Raw genomic sequence first — 25,148 nt, 5'->3', positions numbered from 1 at the left:
TTCTTATATATTTTAGACTTTTGGCTTTTACTTGTTTTGATTTATGTATTTTATCGACGTTTAACAGATAAAGAAATTGATAATTATATATAAAAATAAAGAAACAAAGAAAAAAATAAGTAAATAATTTAAAAAATAAAAAGTTAATTAATTAATTAATAAATAGCCCAATTAAGAAATAGCTAAATAAATGAATCACGAATTAAATAAATAAATAAAATAAATCAACAAACACTTATGACATATTCAGATAAAAAGTTGAGCACAAATTTATTTGCCAAAAAATAATAACATGAATACACTTAATTTGGATATTGAGCAAAAGCATCAAGCATGAAAATGGGCTCAGTTTTGGCGAAGTTTCAGGCTTTAATTTTATGGGAAATGAAAAGTGGATTCCTACAATTACAATTACAATTAAAAAACTATGGAAAAATATATAATTTATTTCAAAAATTTAATAATATTCGAATGTAAAACTAATAAAAGGATCAAATTTTTAACACAATAGCTAACAATTGTCTAAGAAAGAAATTTTCAATTTCAAATTTTAGTTGCTTTTCATTTTTATCACGACAATTAAAAGACGTTTTTGCAATTAAATGTAGAATTATTCCTCCAAGCAAAAGCTGATTAAATTAACTAGCAAATCACTTAGAAACTGTGAAAAAAACGGTTTTAGTAAAATGTTCATTAATTTTATGATTTTTCATTACATTCATTGAAAAATATTTAAGTGTGGAATTAATAAAGAAACCAAATGCTGAACTAATTGCTTTCGAGACTTGCTTTCGATTGATTCCGTTTCTGTCCAGGTGAAGAAATAACGAATAGAAAATGGGTCAGCAAAATTGTTGAAATAACGAATAATTATGTGAAACTGAAGTTGAGGGCAATCGAATGAAATGATTATTGAGACTGAGATTCAAAGACAAACCGCATTTGCGATTGCGGTTGTCCACGAAATTTTTCTTTGATTTGTGGTCAGTTTGCATGGAGCGAAAGCCGCCCACACAAAGAAACCTTCAAGTGTGCAGACCCCCAACCCCCTCCCTCCATCAGCCTGCCCTGGCACATTCGCAGCATAGCCACGGGCCCGGCAGCTGGTCACTAACGCAGCTGATTCATCACGCATCAAAAGAGAAACTGCGGAGCAGCCAACGAGAATAATGAAATTAATTTGAGCTCTGGCCGCAGAGACAGCCAGAAAGCTGCCCTCCGGCCCAGCACCCCCCGTTGCGGTCGCATCTTGTGGGGCATTTCTCAGTTCCAGCGACGATTGCCATGCTCTGTTGCACGTTGTTCTCGCTGTTGTTGTTGTTGTTGTTGTTGCGGCAGGTCGCGAATTGCAGACACGGCGCATTGCCAGACAGTGACTCGCGCTGAGGCAGCGATTCAGACTCAGACTTGGGAGCCCGGGCATCATGGCGTGGCAGGTGCACACCCCAGGCTCCAAACTTTCCACGCTACCTCCACCCCCCTCCGCCCTGCCCTAACTCACCGAACACCACCCTCTGTGCAGGCGTCGCTGCTGGCAGCAAACGCATCGCTGCACAATCTCTAAGAGCAGCAGCGGGTTGAGGGGGCCGCCGTTGCCGGTCGCACTTAATGCGCCGTTACTTTTGTCTGCCGCCGGTCATGAGTTGGTCTAAAGCACAGCACTTGAACCATACTTGATATTTGCCAAAACTCGTCTAACGAAAATATTCTCCATTAACGGACAACTGCAATTTTGTAGCAGCGAATCGAACACACTCGAACAACAGAATGGAAGAAGAACTCAAACAAATCAAATATTGCAGCCAAGTAGAAATTTGCTGAGAATCTTTTGCAGGCTTCATTGCAGATATTCATTAATTTCTGTTGTACTCGAAGGTTCTGCTCAATCAAAAGCAGCATAAATATATATATAATTCCGACGTTATTCACTTTCTATTGTACTCGATTTAAACAGCAGCACGTTGATTTGGGATTCGTGAAAAAATTAAACATAAATAGATACTGCACCCATTTAAACTGGTAAAGTGTATATATAATGCTTAAAACAGAAAGAGGAAGTTATGTACGACATGCTCTTGATCAATAACAAAGGCTAAGTAGATCTGGGCATATCAGTAAGACCCATCTGTTTGCCTCTCAGAGACTCAATTTTGGAATCTGTCTTTTGTGAAATAACTTTCAAACATTGTCGATTACCTCTCGCATTGTCCATACCAAAGCATATCTCATAAAGTATATAAGCCAGGGACAACTCCTTTGGCATTTATGTACTTGTATAAATGCAAAGATCTTTAATACGTCAAGGAATACCCTAAACATGGAGATACCCATACCCATAGCCATAAAGAATAGATTTTCTTTAAGTGAACTAGGCTCATTTTTGGCACGTACACATATAAAACTATCATCTATGAGCCAAAGAAATATCACAATGAAAGTTAAACAAAAAGAAAAGTGATTTGGGAATGAATTTTTCATCGTTTAAAGTTGTGGGAAGAGGCGTTACGCTTTGGCGCTTAAATTAGGAACGATCATACAGGGTATATTTTATAGTCTGGCAACTCTTGTTCTTTGTCCAGGTGTGACCCTTATAGCCCTAATGTTCAACTGTAAAGTTTCAATTTGAGGGCAAATTTTCTAATGCTATCAGCTGGAAGCAAAGCACTCGCACTGGCCCATTCACATTATCAAGAGGCGGAGGCAGAGGGTCGGGAGTTGGAAATTGGTTTGTGGCTCTGTATTGTGGCCATGTCTGGACATTTAGCACTCGCATTGCAGTCCGGCTGCATTACTGTTGGCCAATTCGGGGCACTTTTGCCAGAGTTCTGCTCGACTCGATTATTTATTTACACGAAAAATGTATTTCCCTTGCTCTTAAATTGGGCAATTTATAACGAGGCACTTGACGCCAACAAGCGACCATTTCTAGCGCCAGCGTCACGTGGCAGCTTCAACTTTGCTCAGATTTATGCATGTGTGTGTGTGTGTGAGTATCTGTGTCTGTTTGTGTGTGTGTGTGTGTGTGCAGCTTATGCAGTGCATGTCCGTTGGCTGGACCCCAGCATCAGCTCAACAATTTCAATATTTCATCAAAGACTTCTGCTCTGCCCTTTTGGGGCAGGGGTTAAGTGCAGCAGCGCCAAACTGGCGCTGCAATTATTCTCGTTAAATGTGGAAGGGGTGGGGGGGGGGGCATTCTGAGGGGGGAGGCGGGTACAAAGATGAATGCCAAGTAATGCACATGTTACTATTTACTTTGCGTGTTCTCCAAAAGAAACAAACGACGCCCAGGCCACCCGCCCCCATCCATCAGACATGCCCCCCCCCCTCTCACAAATGACAATAACGACAGCATTGAACGTTGGCGTTGGCGACAGGGCCCAGCCCCAATCGTTGCAATCCTTCCAGCCCCAGCTCTGACCCCCATCTGCGATTGGCTGCCTTTGGTCATATTACTCATACGCACTGCGGGACGGCAGTCAATGCGTCGACTGCACATTCTGGGATTGACTTTGCACTCGCAGTAATGTTACTGCCAAACAGCATGGTCAAGGGGGGTTGCCGGGGGCTGTAGAGGGTGACTTGGCCCAGAAATGAGGTAATCAAACATTGCCAAAGAAGCCAATTGTGTGTGTGTGTGTGTGTGTGAGCTTGTAATTGCCTGTGAATGGCAAAACCAGAAATCAGATATCGAATTGCTACGAAAATATTTGATAGGTAAGCGCAGGAGACAATTTGACTAGTTCGATTCATAAAAGAATCTGGAGAGTGAGAGAGAGGGTGAGAAAGAGAGAGGGGGAAAGGGAGAGAAATGTTAGAAGGTGCTACAAGAAAAATCATTGCCGTGGTAAAAGACTAAAAACAACCAAAAATCTTTGCATTCATTTCCCAACAAAAAAAGTTATTCCACATTTTATAATGTTAACATTCCCCAAGAGACGGATAGCAATTTACGCTATATACGGGTATATATAGAGGTCACGCTTTTGTGAAATAGACAAAGTTTAGGTAAATGTCAAATAATAATTTTCGTTCCAGTTCGAACCGGTTCAATTCAAAACTAGTTCGAAGACCTGTCAAAAACTTCGTTCACATAAAAAAATGTTGGTTTTTTCAATCGGATTAAATTGTTTTAACTTATATTGCTCTTGAAAAAATACATAAATATTCAAATATGCACTTACCCAAAGCTCGTTTCACTGGTTCAATTATTTAATAGCCATGTAGAAGGCAGGTAAATCACACTAAAACAACAAAAAGTAGAGAGCGGAGTTTGGTGAGAACAAAGAGAAAGGAAAATAGACAAGGGAGATGGAGAGTGAAAGAGTAAATTAAAAAATAAAAGTCGGAGAAGCGATAAAGTTTATAAGATTACCCACAAAACTTGTTAGTTTAAAGCTTAGAATCATGAGAATCGCATAGTAAGGTAAACTTGGTCTGCGTTTGTTATAAGTTTTCCGTGCATATTTCACTGGAAGGTGGAAATCGGTGAAACAAGTTTTCATTATTTTATAATGTACAAGCTCTAAAATACTGAGACTTTTGGCCAAAGAGTCTAAGTCTTAAATGTGTCAAACTTTTTTTTGTTAATTTTCAGCACAAAAAGTGAACTAAACTTGGTCTGCGTTTGGTGAAAGTTTTCCGCGCATATTTCACTGGAAGGTGGAAAATTTATAATGTACAAGCTCTAAAATAATGAGACTCTTGCCCATATAGTCTTAGTCTCATGTTGCAACCTGTGGTTAATTTGCCGGAAATAACAATCTTTGAGAAACGTTTTTAGAATCAAAATATATATAATTTCAATAGTTTCCACACATTTTCCGACCATGGAGGTGGATTCAGTCAGATAAGACAAACAGTTCCATGTATAGAGATATCTATGGAATATTTTTTGTCTTTTTTGAAATGTGTAAAAATGTATCAATATGTTTTGACGTGCTTCTTCTTATGCTTCTGGAATGTGCTAAAATTCGGTTGAGGTTTCTTTCGACATACGAAATATGTGTTATCTTAAAACTAAATCGCTTTGAGGTTATTTTTGCGGTTGCCGCTGGTCTATCTTCAGCTCTGCACACAGCCAAAGTATGTTTTTGTTATTGTTGGTGTTTCTTTTCTTTGTTTTTCTTTTTGTTTTCATCATTTTTTCTTTATTTTTTTATTTATTATTATATTACATTTTTTTTTGCTGACTTGTTTGCATTTTTGTTTTTTGCTTTACGGAACTGTTTCTGTTTCAACGTTGCATGCGAATGCTTTGCCGTTGTTGTTGCCGTTGTTGCTGTCTTGTTTTCGTTGTTGTTGTTGATGTTGTTGTTTCTTGTTTTCATTTTTCATGCAGCTCCCGCGTCGTTAAATTTTTGCCTTTTTGGGTCTTGGAAAAAACGCGAGTCCAAAGTCCATAAAACATCACGACGCTGTCAGTTGATGTTGTTGTTGCTGTTGCTGCTGTTTTTGCCGTTATTGTTGTTGTTGTTATTATTGTTTCGGTTGGATTTTTGCTAAAAGTGGCAGAGCCACCACAGCAACGACAACAACAGCAACAAAGACGGCAACGGCAACGGCAACAACAAGAGCAACAAGCCAAGGTGAAGCGCTCGTGTAGCAGCAGTTGCTGGAGCAGCGGGCGGACAGACAGAGCGGCAAGAACGTGCAAGAATAACAACAACAGCAATCAAAACAACAACAACAAGAACACCAGCAAAACAAAATAAAAATGAGTTAAGAGAAACGGACGTTTATATTGCCAGCTACAGCTGCTGCAGCTGCTATTGCTGCTTTTGCTGTTGTTGTAGCTTCTGTTGATGTTGTTGTGGCTGCTGCTGTTAACGCTTCTGTTAATGTTCTTGTTGCTATTGCTCTTATTGCTGCTGCTATTGTCCCTGCTGTTGCTGCTCCCACTTCTGCTGTTATTTCTGTTATTGCTGCTGTGGCTGTTCCTGTTGTTGTTGCTGCTGCTGTTAAGTCTTCTGCTGCGGTTGTTATTGATGTTGCTGCTGCTGCTGCTGTTAACGTTGCAGTTAATGTTGTTATTCCTACTGTTGCTGCTTCTGCTGCTGCTGTTATTTATGTTATTGCTGCTGTTGTTGCTGTTGCCGTTAACTTTGCTGTTAATATTGTTGTTGTTCCTGCTGGTTTTTCTGTTATTGTTGCTGTTGTCTTTTTTCGCTGCTCTTCAGCTTCCTTCACATGTGCAAGCTCCACTTCCCCCGCGCAGCAATTCTGTCGCCCAACTCACGTGCGTCTCACTCTGCAGCAACATCTTTCACACACTAAACCGTACCCAGCTGTACCGAACCGGCCACCATTGAGAGTCAACGCTGCAGACAAGTGCAATTGCTGAGCGATGCTTTAGCCAAGAGCCTGCAGCTCTTCCCAGTCTCTGTCCCAGTCTCAGTCCCAGTGCCAGTTCCCAGCTTCACAGTTTCTCATCTTGCAGCTACAGTCTGGAGCCCCATTGACGCTGACCCCACGGCATTGCCATGGCCTTTCGCTGTGTAGTTGTTTTTACTTGAGTTGTTGTTGTTGTTGTTGCGTCTCGTAAAACTGCGCAAAAATTTAAAAAGGCCGCCGCCAATTTGGTGGAATGTGAATGTTTTTGACTGTCTTTTGGAGGAGTACTCGTAGTCGCATTCGCATTCGCACTCATGCCAACAACCGGCATATTTGTATACCCTGTATGGCAAACAAAAGAGGCAAAAATAAGGTGTATCCGACGGTCAGCTTTCCGATCAGCATATTATCTTTAATGTTCGCAACAATCTATAACATTTGTTTGGGCATAACTATCGTATATAAAAAATAATTTCTCTTAACAGCCAAAATACAGGGTATATTTATGTTAAATACTTTTGTGTTGCTTTGATAGACTTTATGGGCAAACTATAAAACTCTGCTACGCTTGAGCAGTATGTTAAGTGCAGTCTCCAAAGATTGTATCTGAATAATCATCGTAAAATACTTTTAAAACACATAAATAAGGCGGACTGGTTTTTAATGTTGACCCGTTAGAGGTTTGCAAATGCAGAAGGAGATCATGGTTAGCATACACATACTGAAATTTATAAGAAACTTAAGACACTCAAATTATTAGTTTCTGAATGATCTTTTAACGTATTCATATATCATCTCAGGATCAGACGTTGAAATCTCCAAGCTCCCAAACTATCGGTAATCTATTTTCTATTGTTATTTTCTAGGTCGCAATTTGAACAATATCTATTAATAATATATTTAAAGCATTATATATTATTAGAGTATTACACTTTAATCCTGACATCCCAGACCATCAACATTATATAATCGAAATATACCTTTGTAGTATTTTTGGTATCCAATTTTCGAACATTATAATGCGCATGATTATTTACTGATGTAAAGATCTTGTTTCCAATTCTCGCTTTAAAATATCCGTATCTAGATATTTTATCTATTTGCCTAGATCTTTCATAATACAGTATTATAGTCAAAATGATCATCTACATTCTTTTACTTCAAACAAGACTTTCAAAAGCGAATAGTTTAAGGTGTAGCTCATCATTATGCTGCCACTTTCGTAGCTGAAAATTGCAGGTATATTTACTATCTCTGTTGAGATCAGACTTTTAAATAGCATTGCTCTGTGAATATCTTTCACCTGTTTTGTGTGTTCTCTGTGAATCATTGCCGCCCATTTTGGTGCGCTAAGAAACTACTTAAAGTGGCAATTGGCAACACACAAGGCGGAACAGTTGTAGGTTGCTTATAATTAGAATAATTTAATGGTATTCCACATACATATTGGACTGACCCAGTCGACAGTTGCCCAGCCAGTTCCGTCTCCAAGCGTTGGCGTTGCCGTTGCGCATGCGTCACTCGCCTACTTTCCAGCAGCAACAACAACAACAGCAACAACAGCAGCAACAACAACAATTGGCGAGTCGCAGTCAAAGTCGAATTGGAATTGGGAGAGTCGGCGCTGGAAGGCATGGACTCGGGGCTCCAACGTTGGCGGCAGTGTCATCCCAAGAAACGGAAATTCAATTTCCGTCACGTTCAAAGCAAAAATTCACTTCCTCGCCCATGCAGACGCACTGAGCCCCCCCCCCCCCCTCCCCCCGCGCTACCCTCTGATCCCCCAACGAAACATGGAGGCGATGGCAGGCAACATTTCGTTTTCGTTGCCATTAAAAGCCAGCCAAAGAGCCAGTCAGCCAACTTCATGATGAGCTTTGGCATTATCGTCATTATTAACGCCATCAACGTTGTTGTTGTTGTTGTTGTTGTTGCTGCTGTCGTCGTTGTTGTTGTTGTTGTTGTTGTTGTTGTTGTCGTCTTTGTTATCGTCACCCACTCAACGTCAGCGCCTCAGCCAAGTGACCAACTTAATTAAGCTTGAAAGGGAAATGTTTCCTCCTACACGATTGCGCTCTACAACAAAGGAGGCAACAACAGCAACAGCGACAAGAACAGCAGCAGCAACAACAACAACAGCAGCAGCGACAGCAACATTAACAATAACAACAAGTCAGAGTGCTTTAGTGGGGAGTGCGCGACCAGAAAATACCCTCAACCACAAGTCAAGCTGAACTTAGAAACATTTTAGCTTTCTCTTACATTTTTTGACAATACAATACAAGCACAAGAGCACACACAAACCCTAATACGGATGCAACTGTGCTTCTTCTTCCTTTTGCTTAACACCATATATGGGTTATGTATTCTTGAGTAACTTGGGTATTATAAGTGCGATTTTTATAAAATTTTCAGAGCTTAATTATGGTGTACAAAAATGTGTATATCCTAAAGAACAAGGGTCTACCCTTTAAAAGATAACTTTATTCCTTGTTTAGGGACAATAGAGAGAAGTTTCCAAAAGTGAATCATTCTTAATCTAATATGCTATACGAGAATCTGTATACCAAGTGTGGTGCCCCTTTCTGTTATAATATTCGATCTTAAATCATGTCTCAAACTTAATATATATTTTAATTTATATTTATAAAATATTTTGAAATGAAAATGGAAAGAGGTATCAATAAAATACCAACTCCTGTTGCGTATGATATACAACAAAATATATTATAAATATAAATTTTCGCTAGCTTCTACTTCACTCAGAGGTAGACACGGGCATGTCAGTTCTTCGTTCAGCTCAGGAATAAATACACTTGACGAGTTCAGAGATATTCCCTTCTGCGACATATATTTGCACAAAAACAATATACCCTTTAAATCAATATCCAATGGGTTCAGGGCTTAACAACAATGTTCTCGCAACGCGCTCTTCCTCTTCCAGCGACTGGGATGAAAAACTGCGCAAAGCCGCTTAATGAATGAGCAAATGTTTGGCCGAATGAATGAGCCAGCAAATTAATTAATGCAAATTATGATGCTACAAACGAATGAAAGCGGACTATGCCAAATCTACCTATAAGTCGCGCACAAAATGGTGTCACAAGCAACAACTTATCGCATTTTCGTCTTAGCAATTTTCCGCACATTGCTGTGCGGCAGAGGCATGAATATTCCATTGGGAAATTAGTTGCAGTTAATGAATTAATAAGCGAAAACAAGTCGGCAATGTGAATGTGTCTATTTAAGGGTTATAAGCTAATACCTTAAGGAATAACAATTATTAGGCCTGCGAACTTGATTAAAGTCAAGCAAATTATCATGAATATATGTAGTTGTATATATAGTAGCATTATTTATGGCAGCTTAAATGTTTTACGATTTTTCCACCAATTAATCACTCATTTTTCGTGGAATAAGGATGGAAATGAGTTTGGCATATCTTTAATATATTTTCAAGTAGATTCCTTTTAAGCCCTTGAAAGGAAAAACAGAGTTTATAATAAATAAATAAAATACTTCCAAAAAATATATATTGTTCTAGCAAATTGTTCAGTCTTCAGCTTGGAATTTCATTGAAGTCAATTTGTGATGCATTTTAATTGGCAGTTGGAAAATGTTCGCTCAACAAACACAAATTCCAATTACTGTTAATTTCTCCATAGTTTTTCCTAGTTTTCTGCCTTTTTTTCGCCCCAGCGCAGTTTAAAAGCTTTACGGACTTATGGATGGATGAGTGTCTAATTGCCATTCGCCTTGCCGCCAACTGAGTTAACCACTGAAAATATATCTGTCCGTAGCCGTTTGCACTTCATTATGCCGGTTTCTTGGCGCCCGCCCACACACACAAACACATAGTTACTAAATACATATGCAAATGATAATGAGTATTGTGGAAAATGGATTGACGGTCGATTGGTTTGGTCGTCGGTTTGGCGGCTGGTCGCGTCGGTGGCTGCAATTTACGTTGCCCGCTAATGTTATAAACATTGCAATTATTGCATTTACTCTCATTTACCAACCGAGTCGGTTCCCGTTGCCGTTGCCGTTGCCGGATCGTTATTGCCGTCGCGCACGGGCCACTTAAAAAGGCGACCAAAGAAAAATTGCCATGGAGAAAATTCACGCCTGGCGCCAGGCAGCCAGACCGGCAGCCAACTAGACCCGAGCAGCGTTGGCTATTAGCAAAAAAACTCGAACCGAAACTTTCAGCAGGTGGGCCAGCAGGTGGGGGGGAGTCCTGTGGCCCGGTTCTCACATGCTTTTCACAGCAAACAAACAAACAACCAGCAGGAAGCGTATCCTCGACAGGGGCTGTTCGACGGCGTCTGCCATAATGCACGCCACACAAATAATTTGCACATTACAAGGGGGCAGGTGAGAAAAATGAAAATGAAAATGAAAAGAATTAAGGTAAGCCTCATCGACGGCAACGTCATGTATTGGCTTTCGGGCTGAAAACCTTTGCCAAGTTGTTGTCGTTGTCGTTGTTGTTGTCGTTGTCCTTGTTGCTGTTGCTGTTGCTGTTGTTATGGCTGCAGCGGAAGTTGCCTTAATTGGGTCATAAAAAACTTATTTGTGTAAAATTATGAAAATGAAGTCAATTGCAATAATTTGCTCAAATGCCAGCATCGAGTCGATTACCAGGAAACGGCCTAGGCCCGACCCAAACGAATTTGGAGACGGAACCAAACGACCTGCGTGTACCGCACAGCAATGCGGGTGGAAATATTCAGGAAATATGCTCGTTATTTTCCAGAAACAAATTAAGGCTCAACTTATGCGAGCAGCAGTTTAAGATATACCAAAACTAGAGTCCACTTTTAGGAGACCCAACTATACGCAGCCTGAAAACTAAGACGGGGTCTCGACACATTCGACAATCAAGTAATTTAATTTGTCGCCCAATATTTCTATGAAAAGCATTCAGCCTCAACTCTTTCCACTCATATGGGGAGTTTGGCAGTGTAGGGCTGCGATTGCTAACCTCTTAAGCAGAAAGAAAAGCGCTGGCTCAAATCTAGCGACAAACTAGCATACTACGTTAGTGTTTATATTGCTGAGATACGAAAAGGTATAGTACAAAATTAATACATACATACATATGTAGAGGGTTACTTAACAAACACACTCACATAGCTGGCAGGTCGGTGGTTCAAATCTGACGTAAAGCTGGCATACGATATTTGTATTGCTGAGGTACAAAAAGGAATCCTAAAAGCTCAACATGTGTGCATGTTACAGATCTAGAGAGTTGTTCAACTTAAGCACTTACATTTCAAGGCTCTGGCAGGTCGGTGTTTCAAACCAGGCCTCAAGCTAGTAAGAATTGCTGACAGATAACAGATCTTGAAGTTTACTCAATATGAATGATAGTTAAAGATCTGACAGGTCGGTGGTTCAAATCAATCGTCAAGCTTAGCTATGTAAGAATTGCTAAGAGAAAAGCCACATAAATTTAATAATATAAATAATATCTAAATAATATCTTACTCAACACATATATGCGAAAAATCTAGGACAGTTTTTTTTTTTTGTGTTAAAATTCTTTTATTTACAGCTAATCTTCTGTTACTCGTGCTTAGCTAGAACAGTTTAATGAAAACAACTTTTTTCTGGCCTTTGTGTTTTAAATGAATCTTAAGAATTGTTGAATAAATTGAAAACAATACTTGTATGATTTAAGGCCTTGGTGCTTAATCATATCTCTCGCGCCATATTCATCTCTTTTAGAACCAGGTCCCGTTCTCCGCGAGTAGCTGTCAAGTGAAACGGTAAATTGCGATTCGATATGCAAATGTCAGGCGCATTCACCGAACGAACGCTGCGCTTTTCAATTGTGCTGCATTGAAATCAATTTAACTTTCTGCTCAATGCCAATCATTGACACCGTCTACCAACCCACACACGCGCACACACACGCACACACACACACACACACACATATATATATATAGTATGCTGTGCTATAGTTGGGAGCCGAGTTCCGTCTATGACTGGCAGCGGGCTGGCGGGGTGGGGATTAAAGAGACTGAGCTGAAAACCGAAAAACAAACAATCAGACGGATACGAGCGCTTATTTCAAAATTCATTTGTCATTTTCTGACAGGCAAATGAAAATTTTCAAGCAACGTTCGGAGGCGTGGCAGCCAGTCTGAAACCAAGGCAACATTCGCTTTTTTTCGCTCCCTTTACTACCCCTCTCCATCCCACTCAGTCGCTGCTCGGGTTTTTTTTTTGTTTTGTTTTACTTCCGCATCATTTATGAAGTTCTGCAACTGAGCCAAATGCAGATGAGTTTTTGGCCCCAGGGCCAAATGCTTGGCTGAGCTAACAATAAGTAGCTGGAGCCGAGCTGATGCCCGACCAAACCAAATCCAAATCCAAAAACCAAACCAATCCAATCTGAGCCGATTTCGGTGTAGGTAACCCTGGCTGGCTGGCTGGCAGACAGACCGACCGACCGGAAGAGCATGACATAATATAACGGTAAAAGGAAAATCATCGATTTCATTTGATTTATTTTGCGTTGGGCAAGCGATTCCTTTGCCAGCCACCAAATGCCGCCATGTTCGCCGGGTGTCGCAATGTGTGAGTGTGCGTGTGTGTGTGTGTGTGTGTGTGTGTGTGTGTGTGTGTGTGTGTGTGTGTGTGTGTGTGTGTGTGTGTGTGCGTGCTGGCAATAAATCTCGGAAATTGTGTCAGCAATTGTGTTAAACGTCACGGGGTGGCGGCCATATTGAAATTAGAGGCACTTCCGCTTTGGGGCTCCATTTTTTTTCTCGCTCTCTCTCTCTCTCCCTTTTTTGGCTGCGGCTTTGGTCAATTCGGTAAGCGAAACTAAGTGCCGGAAGATATGCGTAACACACACAAGTGCGCGTGTGTGTGTGTGTGTGTGGAGGTTTGGGCTGGTGTTGTCGAATTTGGCCGTGATTTGCCGCCGGCCGCGTTCAATGTTTGGTTTGTCAACATTTGTTTACATTTTCGCTTTTCGGTTTTTGGTTTTCAGTTTTTTGGGGTTCTATTGGGGTTCGTTTGGGTTGGGGCTTCAATGTGACTGCTCAAGGTAAATCGCGTAGCCAAAAAAGAACTCGCGATGCCAAAAGTTGATTGTGCAACAATTGCCATTGGCAAATTTATCTATGTATCTGCCAAATGTATCTCGTGCTCGCGTCTGTGTGCGTGTGTATCTGCTGCTGCTGCTGCAGGCTGTGTATCTACTGATTTTTTATAAATGTATTTTTAGTTTTTAACAAATTGGTTTTGTTGTTTTCGCATCATCAACCAAATTGAATAACACACCGATGTTGCCATATAAAATATCTATGCATATATAAATATATCCATCTATCCATCTATCTGTATATATATAGATATCTATTTGTATGTCTGCTGGTCGATAACAAATTGTACAAATACGCAATAAACAAACTAGCGGCTCGTTGATGTGTCTATTCTCTCTCTATTCATTCGGAAAATGCAAATCATTCAAATGATCAAAGCCGATGCTGAATTATAAATAAATAAATAAATGTTAAGTATCGCAATCTGCACGATATGATTTCTTCTTTTTCTTCTGACTAATTTTTAAATATTCAACGAAATTTATTTAATTAAGTTAAATTCAAGCAAATCTTTGCATGGAAACAAAGCTTTTGGCAATGATATTTTAATTGATTACAAAATAGGACTTAATAAAAGTTAAAGTAAGTAAAATAATTGAGAAAAATATACATATATAAGTATAAAGGAAACTCTAGCTAAATATATTTAATCAATAAGAGAGCCACACTTAACGTCTTGAGCATTGCCTCAAGTGTTTCTTCCATAAAACAACCAATAAGCAATATATTTATAAGCTGCACGTTCCGACCAATTACGAATTTAAATTTAAATTGAAACTTAAGCTTAAGCTATTTATTTATAGAATGGCAATTTTATTTTTTAAGCTCGTGTCACATCAGGTTACTGTTCCAGAGATCTCGTCAGAGAACTAAACAAAACTCGAATCATTAACACGAAAAAACACTTTTGTTGCTGCTCTTGTTGTTGTTTTTGTTGTGGAATTATATATAAACAGTTGGGCTCGTATTGTTTAAACTATATTTAGCCACGACTCGAAGTCGTAGCTATTTTCGAATGCAGCATACAAAATGCAGCAACAACAAGAAATAACAGGTAAGAGTGCTCGACTAGAAGATGCTCATTACTGAACTAGATGACAGCATAGACAGGTCGATAACTCTTAGGAGCTTAAAGATATGCAAGAAAACCGATTGCAAGGCAAGTTATCGATAAATAGAAGAAACTAGAGCAGCGAGACAGAAGGAGGACTACTATTTCCTATATACATTCTCTCGAGAATTAGAAACGGAAAGATTAAATATATATATCTAAACTTTGGTATGCGATATATATATTTTATATCCTTAAACCTCTAGGCTTTGCAGTGGCTAAGCCAGACTTGGCTAGATCCTCTCGACTTTTGATGCTGGTCATGTATATATACTTTAGGAAGTCAGAGAGCATCTTCTGCCTGTTACATATGTTTACACAGAGCCATAATACCCCTTTTGAATGGATACAGGGTATTAAATATGGCAATACCATTGGCTCTTTATAAAAATAGTTAAAAGTATCTCGAGCGTGTGCAGCTTGAAAACAACGTTTCATCATAATTACCAAAATGATGATGATGAAGTTAGCTGATGAAGTTAGCTGATGATGTTGTTGTTGTTGATGTTGTTGTTGATGTTGTTGTTACTGATGTTGTTGTTGATGGGTCTGATGATGATTTTGTTGACGTCGTTGACTTTTGAGTGAGTCGCGTGTGGGTTGAAAATTTGCAAAAATACTCATTACGCGAAACGACAACAAAAAATGGCAAAAAAAAACAAAAATTGGCAAAAAAAAATTGGAAAAAAATATGACAACAGAACAACAAAAACTGGCATAGTTTTTGCAGCTGTTGTTGTTGTCGTTGTTGTTGTTGTTGGGTTGTTAATGTTGCGTTTTTGAAATCGCGCTGGCAATTCTATTTTTATCACGGCATGCAGTTTATTAATAAAATGGTTCGCGGCTCGTTTCCATTTTCCATTATATCAAAAAACTGAAATCGCAACAACAATAATGAGCGACTGACAAATTACCGCAGGCAAACAACAATGATAAAAATAATAATAGCAACAACAGCAACAACAACAACAACTACGACACAAACAAAACAATCAACGCAAACACCTTGAAGTTCGCAGAATTTTGAATGAATCAGCCGAGGCCCGCGCGACTTTTGTAAATATTTGTAAATCGGTTTTTTTCTGCATGCATCATGCTGAATTGTTGTTGTTGTCGTTGTTGTCGCTGAGATTGCCGTCAAAGCAATTACAGTGTTACGCCTAGCTGCCACATGCCCCAAAAAATGTCGCGTATCTCACAGATACACAGATACACAGCTATACACGGCATCTACGTGCTGCAGGTTAACGCTCCGGCTCAACTCTGCTCTAACGTAACGTATCCGTATCCGTATCTTCATCTTCATCTGCATCTGGTGCGACTACCGTACGGCAACAACAGCTGGGACTGGCTGCATGATTTACAGCCGCCAAAATATAAACAAATATCTGTATCTTAGCTGTCGCTCCGGCTGTCTCTTCGGCAAAGGTTCAACAAATGCGCCTTCACATAAATCAAACTCGTTTCGAGCTAACTGAAAGTTGACGCGTATTTGGCCACATGACTGCGGCGGGCAACGGGCAACGCAACGGAATTAACCATGGGCTACTTGAGTTTTAAACACAATAATACTTTATATTATCTGTGATCTAAAATTTTAAATAATTAGAATCAAGACCGCACAACAAAAACAATTCTTTCGCCCGCCCCGCTGTCTTGCTTCAAGGTTTCGCAAACTCTGACTCTTAACAGCTGAGAACACAGATTTTAGGTACTTGAGTTCTTCCAAAATAATGTAGATAATACCTATGTTTTTTATAAACCATCTTATCTGAAATATTAAATTTAATAATTTAACAGAAGACTGCCAACCCATCAGAATTATTTGCTTGTTTGATTCACAGTTCGAACCAGCGCGTTGGCTCAAAGTTTATTCTTTATTTTCTCCATCTGGGAGCCCAGATTTTAGTGCCAAGCCTTGATTTGTCTAAACCATATTTAATACAAAATTTAAAGATTAATAATTAAACTGAAGACTGCAAGCCCTTAATAAAGGTTTGCTGGTTCAGTTCAGAGTTTGAACCAGCGCCTTTACTTAAGGTTTTTGGTCGTTTTCTGCATCAAAGAGCCTAGATTTTAGTTAAGAGCCTTGATTTGTATATACCATCTTAACTGATATATAAAATTGAATAATTAAACTGAAGACTGCAAACCCTTAGTAAATGTTTGCTTGTTCGGTTCAGTGTTTGAACCAGCGCCTTGGCTCAAGGCTTATTCAGGTTTTCAGGAACACAGATTTTAGCTATGACCCTTGATCCGTAATATACAATAGAACAATTTAAAATCTGATTTATTTACATAATTTTATTATATGTCAGATCTTAAGCCAACAATCTGGCTCAAGATTTCTTAATAATAATTTGGAATAATTATCTAAAAACGGTTCTTTAAAATCTGGTTTCCAGCCTTGACTAAAATAATAGTTGTATACTTTATGTACGTCATATCTCAAGTAAACCCATTACAAATATATCGCAATATCTTATACTGCAAATAATGGCGTAATGAATACGTTTGCAACTTCCACTGCAGCGTGTATTACCATAATCTAGCACAGCTCTATCTAATCTGTAACTGCGACACTATGAGTCAGATGCTCCAGTAAAAAGCAAATAGTAAACAAATAGAGCAACAAGAAGAACGGGGCCAAACCCTTTGCCACTTGGCTGGCACTCAATTGATTTCGGGTGCTTCAACTTCAATTTCAGCGCAAATATTGGCACAGCTCAACCCGAGCCATAACCCTAACCTCCCCACCCCCTGTCCGAGCCCCTACAGAAGCAACCCTACTTTTGTAAACGAATTGACTGCCCGCCCCTGGTCGACCTCTTACCCCGCCTACCTTGGGCAGGGTGTCGCATTTGGGTGCGTGAGTAATGTGACGACATTAATTTTCACACTCATTACAACTCCATTAAGCTCGGCCAGTTTGTTTGGCTGTCCACTGTTTCCACACACACACACACACACACACACACACATACAGAGGGAAAATGGAAACTCCATTGGCCCCCGTTTCGTGTGCACGCACGGGAACGTTTTTCGAGGCTCGACTTGTCCACGGAAAAAGTGTCAACGATTTGTACGCAAATGACGACCATTACAAAGCGTTAGAAAAGAAAATAGAAAATACGAAAATGAAAACGTGAAAAGGCGTCGAAATACATCAAATGGAGAAAAGACTGTCGCAGTGCATCAAAAACAAGAGTTATATGCTGGCATACACTGCGAGAAAAACGGTGTATAAATATCAATAAAAATGTTCAAGCTGTCTTCAAAATTATTATAATAAATTGTATAACAGGGCTGCAAAGTGGTTCAGAACAGAATCTGTTCGAGTCGAGCCAAAGTTTTTATTTATCATGAATTAAAACTAACGCCGGAATAGTCTGTTTGAAAATGAGCTGAACCTAAACCTGAACCGAACCATATTCTATCAAATATGTTCATTTTAATCATTTATTCTAATAGAAAAACTATCTAAATATAATTATGTAAATATTACTTATATCGCTTATGTAAATTAATAAAAGTTCCCTTCCAATATAGCATTAGATTTGTTGAACCAAAGTTGGAACACGAACCTGTCTGCATATTTGTGGCAAAATGAGTTCACGAACTACTGCCAGGTTCACGAACCGGTACCAAATTTGACCTTTAAAGAGATGCTCTGAAGCTACAAGCTGCAGTTGACATCTTCTATAGTTTTACCTTACCCAAATGTGCTTTGGTTTTCGCTCAGTGTACGGAAACCCTTTGGCCTTATCAACTTAAAAAATTAACAACATTATTGCCCAAATGTTTTTGTTGATTTATATTCGTGTGTTTGCCGGACTGTTTGAGGCTTCCGGCTGCTCGCAGCCCACGCTGGCCGAGCACGCAGGACGCACACACACACTCACACACACACGCACACACACATGCACAGGGAGTTGCTTGTAGACCCGTAACAGAGCCCGACCCAGAACCTGACACAGGCTGGCTGTCGAGCCGGTCAAGGCCTGCGTGTGCCAGCACCCTTTTTTTGGGCACACGGTCTGAATTAGAGCGCGTCGCAGGCTCTGCCCCCCCCTCCCCCCTCTCAGCAATCCACAAACCCCTCCCCTCTAACACCAACACTTGCCCCTTTCCACAGCGCGTCGCGTTCATCATTTAAAATTCAGCTCAGTCGCAGCCCAATTTCTACATTCCAACAATTCTTTGCGCCTTTCTTTGCGAATGCAGTCACGTAATATTCGAATTTTCAACACACACACACACACACACAGAGAAAAACAAAATTTCACTAGCCAAGTGTTCTGCCATCGGCCCCTTCTGAACCCTGATCAGACTGCCCGCTGCGTTAACCAACACCAGACGCCAGGCGACAGCTTTGTCAATTTGTATCTGTAAATTAGTATTCCACTGCAATTTGGCTTGGAAACAACCAAATACTTAGTACATCGATTCCGCTGACCATTCCGGATAATCATGATGACAATCATAATGATGATGATGATGATGTTGCTGATGGTTATGGGTGTTGGTATTGATATGGGCCGCGCCCCTCGACCCTAATGCAGCCGCAGTTGTCATTTTATGCGGGATTTTGGATATGAGCCGCATTTCGGTTGCCTGCGGCGGCATTTTCTGGGATATTTTCAGTAACGGCTCGTTGAATAGAAATTCATTTTGGCATTTGTACAATAATCGCATTAATAATGCGTTGCCCTTTGTTTGCCCCATGCCCCCCCTGCAACACAGACCGCCTCGCCCCCTCCCCCCGCTGCCCATAGAGCAAACAGGACCCGCAGCCAGCGGCGCGACGAAGTTGCGTCTGTTGAGTTTGCGGCTGGTTATTGAAATTAACAGTTAATTTAACTAATAATTGTTTAAATGGAGTTTATCATGATGGACTTATTCCCGTTGTTGTGGTTGCTTTAATTGTTGTTGTTGTTTGTGTCTGCTGCTGTTGCCTGTCAACACTTCGCCTCGCTGGATAATGCTGGTCAGGCGGAGGCAAGGGCCAATAAAATTAGCTGAAATTTAATTTGCCACTTAATTGTGGGAGATTTTAAGTGCTCGAATTCAGAAAAACTTTTAAATTCAGCGCGAAATTATTTTGGCTAACTATGTTGGTTGCCTTGGCAACCTTTCTAACATGTAGCCGAAAGTTTAGCTCACTTGAGGTTGCGGCTTGGAGCATAGTTTGTTAATAAATGGGCAACAGTTTAGAACAGAAAGATTTAACAAGATAGTTTGGAACATCATGTTGAAAATAAAAAGGATATTTCAATAATTAAAAACAAACCCATACTTAAAGCATAAATTGTGATAGACACACAACTAAACCGAAAAGATTTTTAAAATTATTTTATATGAATTGATAAAAATAATAATTATATTTATCTGCAAAATGACAAGTTTTTAATGCACATGCTTCTCAAATAAAATAAATGTTGTCAAATATTTAAATTAATTAAATAGTTGATATAAGATTAATATAAAAATATAAAGAAACCGTAGTTTAACGGTTTTTGGCCAGGATCGTACTACATCCCTAAACTAGCCTAGAATTTGAACCCGAAATCTCGTTGCTCAGCTGCCTTAATGACTCACTGAAGCCATTTAACTGACTAAGCTCTATTACTCCCACATAAACTACTTAGTCTTAGAACTCGGACTTATCTCTGCCAGAGCTTTAAAGTGTTGCTCACCAGCTCTTTTAATGCCCCATCTGGAAGACTTTCGTTCGAGCTGGGCGTGTTGAATGTGTGCAGCAATCTTGGTAATGCCATTGGCTAAATATAAATCCACAATATGTTTTAGCCAATTTGATGCCAAGTTCAAACAAGACGCAGACACTGACCCTGCCCACACACACGCACACACACGCACACGCACGCACACACATAGAAGGAGAAGTGAAAAGCCATACTCATAGATTCTCACTTAGCATTCAGCACAAATCGGGGGCGCCCACGCAAAAGCAAATGATGATGCGAGTGATGAAGATGATGACGACTTTATGTGCATCCCATTCGCATTGGACTTGATTCACGTCTCCGACTTCAGCTCCATTTCCATTTACATGGGCGCCCGTTGGAATTATCAGCTGATTTAGTGTCGGGTCAGTTGACATACAAATTCTACACTTTTCTTTACAATCACACACACACACACGCACAGCTAGTCAAGGGAGAGGGGGGGCGGGGGCCAGGAATGTGACATCAATTGACACGAGAGTTCAGCGTAAATATTTGCGCTGGAGAAATAAAACTGACGGAGACGGAGACTGAGAAAGCGTGAGACTGAGAGCAGAGAGCAGAGCAAAGAGAGCCAGAGCTGAAGTGAGAGGGCAAGTGCGAGACACCCATAAATTCCGCAAGCTGGACAGATGCGGTCATTCTCTGGTTTGGACTCTCACCATTTAATGACAAAGAATGAAAGAACAATTTGTGAATTTGCGACAAACAAACGGAGACATCGCGACCAGACTCCAATTGGCGTCACAGTTGAGCCAACCGCCCCGCACACACACAAGCACACACACTCACACACACACTCACACACACGCTCACACACACACACTCTCACACTCTGTAGTTCCAGCTTATCAACTAAGCGCATGCAGATTTTAAGAGCAGGACTTGACGCAATCTAGTTTTATGCCCGCAGCCACGGATTTCCCATGCCCCGCCCTCCCTCCCTCCGCCGATCTTATCGATGCCATTCCGTAACGCTCAACTATTTATATAGTATGTAAGTATGTACGTACACACTTGTATGCGGGTTCCGCCTAATTACCACATAGGCGGTTCGTCATTCGATTTGTCAGCCCGGCCGCAGCGGCAGCCGCAGCACTTGACGCTTGAATGGAGCTCTGATTTTCGTGCTCATTGCGCGGGGCAACGGCTTTGGGGAATTCAAATTTGGAATTGCACTGAAAATTGCTATGCGATTTGCGCACTTTATCGGCCTCATGACGTCAGCGAAACTATTATTGTTCCGATCCAGATGCCCATTTCAATTCAGTAGCCGTCGTCGCCGTCGCCGTCGCCGTCGCCGTCGCCGTCGTCTACGTAGCCCTCGTCGAGTCATCATCTGAGCTCGATGCATGCAACAATATAGTTGACTTTGTTTGCCTGTTGTCGGTGACTTCATTCGCCTGGCAGTTGAACGCGGTTCATAGCGCACAAATTCCACAGAAATATTTTCAAATTTATTGCCCGCCGGAGTAGATTGCAATTGGCGTCAGCGCCTAAAAATGAAACAACTATGCAACGCACTGATAAAAACAAAATTGAAAAAAACTACATGAACTCAGGCAATTAAATATGTATATTAAGTGTACTTCCCACAACACAAGCAAAAAGGGCTTCAGCTGTTTCCAATCTCCAATTGAAATTAAAAACAAAATAAACTTATAAAATAATTTGATACCTAATGAAAACTAGTCGCATTAAAAGAACTAATCGCATCTCATTAGGCTCAGATTCTACTTATATTTTATACATATTTTACAAAATTATAAAATTCAATTTAAGCAGTTGAATTTTTGGGCAGGTGCCGCTGTAAGCCCAAGGGATTTACTCTGGAGCTTTTGGTTTGGCGTATTTCGAATATATTCAATGTCCAATTTGCAGAGTTTTCATTAGTCATCGTCCAGCCCAAGGGAAGCCCCTATCAGAATATTCATAATTATTCATGGGCAAACGCGACACGTGGCTGATTAGAGTATGGAGTGTGAGTTTTTTGAGAAATAACTGGTAAATGCTGGTTCGGTAAATAGAATAACGATAAGAAATTCGAATCGAAAATGATTAGCTAAATGTTCGAGGCGCTCTCACACAGCCAAAGACTTTGAGTAATAACATTTTAATAGCCATAGAGATTAATTGCCGCGTCGAGTGAATCATGCGACGCCGAAGACAAACGGCCAGACGGAAAGAGCCTTATATATATATACATATATATCTATATAGATACATAGATAGATAGATAGATAGATAGATATAAGGTACTAGACAGCACTTGAGCACTTGAGCATATGATCTATGTGGAATTTGTTTGGCTTGCTTAATTGGCAACACGAGCGACTCGTAAAATGTGGAATTTATATGAAAATTTAAGCAAATTTTGTTGCATGGTAAGAAAAAAACAAAAGAAGCGAAAAGCGAAAGGCGAAAGGCGATGATTGCATGACCACAATGGCTTAACTAACCAGCCCCAGCCCCCCCCGCACAGCCCCTAACCCCAACCCCGAACCAAGACTTTTGCAGTGGTCACGCCAACTGCACACGATTGTATGTGTAGCCACCTACCCCTCAACCGCTCGACCCCTCGACCCCGCCAACTTGCAGCAACTGCCCCTTTCGGGCAAACCCTCATCTGTGGATATCACACAAAATGCAGTCAACGGCGGCAGCGAATTAATTATCTTCAATTCATTCATTAAGAAAATGTGGGAGGGCATACGCCGGCCCCACTCCACCCCAGAGCGGCGCCCAACCCCACAGATAATGAATGCACACAGTCGCACGACGCTCGCAGTTTGTATCCCATAGTGCTTGTATCTCATAGTACGCTGTGCCAGTTGTAGCTCATAGTACGCGCTGCTCGTCGTATCGTATGAATGAAAACGACAACAACGGCAACAACAACAAGCGTCAAGTTGAGGATGACGCAGCGACACTGGACTGTGCGGGGTAAAGGCGGCTGAGAAGTGGGTATGGCCGAGTGCGGGTGCGGGTGTGTGGTGGGTGTCTCTCTGTCTACTCTGTATCTATCCACTTGGCCGCATCCGCCGACGACGTCGTCGTCGTCGTCGTCGTCGTCGTCACGAGATGGCGGCACAGGTCGCATAATAAATTATTCGCGTGACCAAATCATTTGCGTTCGGGGGAATTTTTTCGCCAATGTCGACAATGGCGTCAACCCCCTCAATCCAACCCAGAAAAAAATATATGTATGTATATATAAATGCCCCTCAGACCTCAGGCTCACCCTAACACAATGCTGATCTAAATTGCATTTGTTGTTGTTATTGTTTTCGGCTCTTGATTCGGTGCTTATCAGTCGAGCACAGCGCTGATATCTCGAGTTTGGTTCGCCTCATGTGTTGTCTTATGGCTTGTTTTGAGAAATTATTAGTTCCATGAATTATAATTGTGGCATTTTATCGCCAGCAGCAAAGAACTTTGGCAGCATTCGCTGTTTCTCTACCCTGTGCACAGCTACTCAATTGGGGCATAATGAAAACAATAGAAGGTTAGGCCTTTGTTTTCATTTACCCTCTAACTACATATTCCTTGCGATTATTCAGTCAAGCAATCAGCCAATCAGTTGGCTAATCCGTCAATCTATTGTTTTCTACTCTAATACAGATACTTATTCCTTATGATGAGCTTCGGGGAATGTTGAATCAATCGGGCAATCAACCCGTCAATCAATCAATCAGTCAGCAAGTCTGCTAACTGCGTACCACTTTTGATTAGAGCTGTGCATTGCGTCAATCAGTCTGGCAATCAGTAAGTCAATCTCTGCTACGATTTGATCATCAATCAGTCAATCAAGGGATAATTATACAATACATCTACCTATTCTTTTACGATCTGGGCTATACATTGCTTATCAATCAATCAGTCAACCATTCTGGCAATCAGTCAGTCAATCAATCAAAATTTTAAAAATTCTTAATATATTTATTCAACCTAGTTAAAACTTCATAAGGGGCAACTTGTAGTCGAGCAATTTCGAGAAGCCCAACGACTATCTCTCGATTGTTGTTTTTTTTTTGTTTTTTCGTTGTGTTTTCTTTGTGGCAAAGTTCAGCGACCAACAAAAATAAAAACAGAAAGCAGAGAACATAAAACAACAGAAAACGGAACTTGACATTGCCTTCAATGGCAACAATGTGGAAATTATGGTACCATGATATCACTAATTGCATAGCATTCAGCAAGATAGTTTCCCATAAATTGATGAGGTTTTTGTTTGTTTGTTTCACTGTTTTACTCGCATACTTATTTCATTGAAGGTGTGTTAACAATTTCTGGCTGTGAGTCACAAAAATGTTGTTGATAAATTATCGAGCTCCGAACTTATCTTAATTTTATTGATGGAGGCTAAATACTTCAAGCTTTTACGCTTCTCTAATTTAGATTAAATTAGGATTTATTTAAATATGAAAGTTGTGTATCTTCTAGTGGGTTTTTTTGTAGAAATAATTATATTGTATAAATCATTATTTAAATTATATTATTTCTTTATAAGAAAATATATATACCAAAATATGTCTGTGCAGCCTTATAGATCTTTCAGCTGTATCAGCTGCAATCTTAGCTATGAGCGCTAAGATTACAAACGGAAATTCTCGCAGCTTTAACTTGTTCAGAATTATAACAGAGTCTATTTTCTGCGTGTTTTAGCCAGTGGCAACAGACGAGCTTGTATAAGAGCTTGGCTCTTTATCATTTAGCTACTTTCTTGCGTGTAAGCCCCATCTACAATTTCTTAGATTTGTAAGCTGATTTGCCTGAAGCGTCACCCTTATATATATATGTTTTTTTGCTTATATTTTAAATTAATTTTTTGACTTT

General features: G+C 40.2%; 1 long non-coding RNA gene across 6 annotated transcripts in view; it reads right to left on the bottom strand.

Annotated features, from left to right (window-relative positions):
* LOC135435559 (uncharacterized) overlaps nucleotides 1-25,148 on the bottom strand; it is a 173,453-nt gene that overhangs the window by 52,041 nt on the left and 96,264 nt on the right. For 4 of the 6 annotated variants that reach the window (XR_010437381.1, XR_010437379.1, XR_010437382.1 and 1 more), the window contains exon 3: nucleotides 4,185-4,244. The exons of the other annotated variants lie outside the window; for them this stretch is intronic. This is a non-coding gene — a long non-coding RNA (uncharacterized LOC135435559). The remainder of the gene's footprint in view (nucleotides 1-4,184; nucleotides 4,245-25,148) is intronic. 6 annotated transcript variants of the gene reach the window in all.

Source organism: Drosophila montana, unplaced genomic scaffold (assembly GCF_035044405.1).
Source record: "Drosophila montana isolate Dmon_TW-CO22-7 unplaced genomic scaffold, ASM3504440v1 contig_3633_1, whole genome shotgun sequence".
Taxonomy (NCBI): domain Eukaryota; kingdom Metazoa; phylum Arthropoda; class Insecta; order Diptera; family Drosophilidae; genus Drosophila; species Drosophila montana.
The sequence above is the reverse complement of the archived record's forward strand: the minus strand, read 5'-3'. Positions and strand labels throughout refer to the sequence as shown.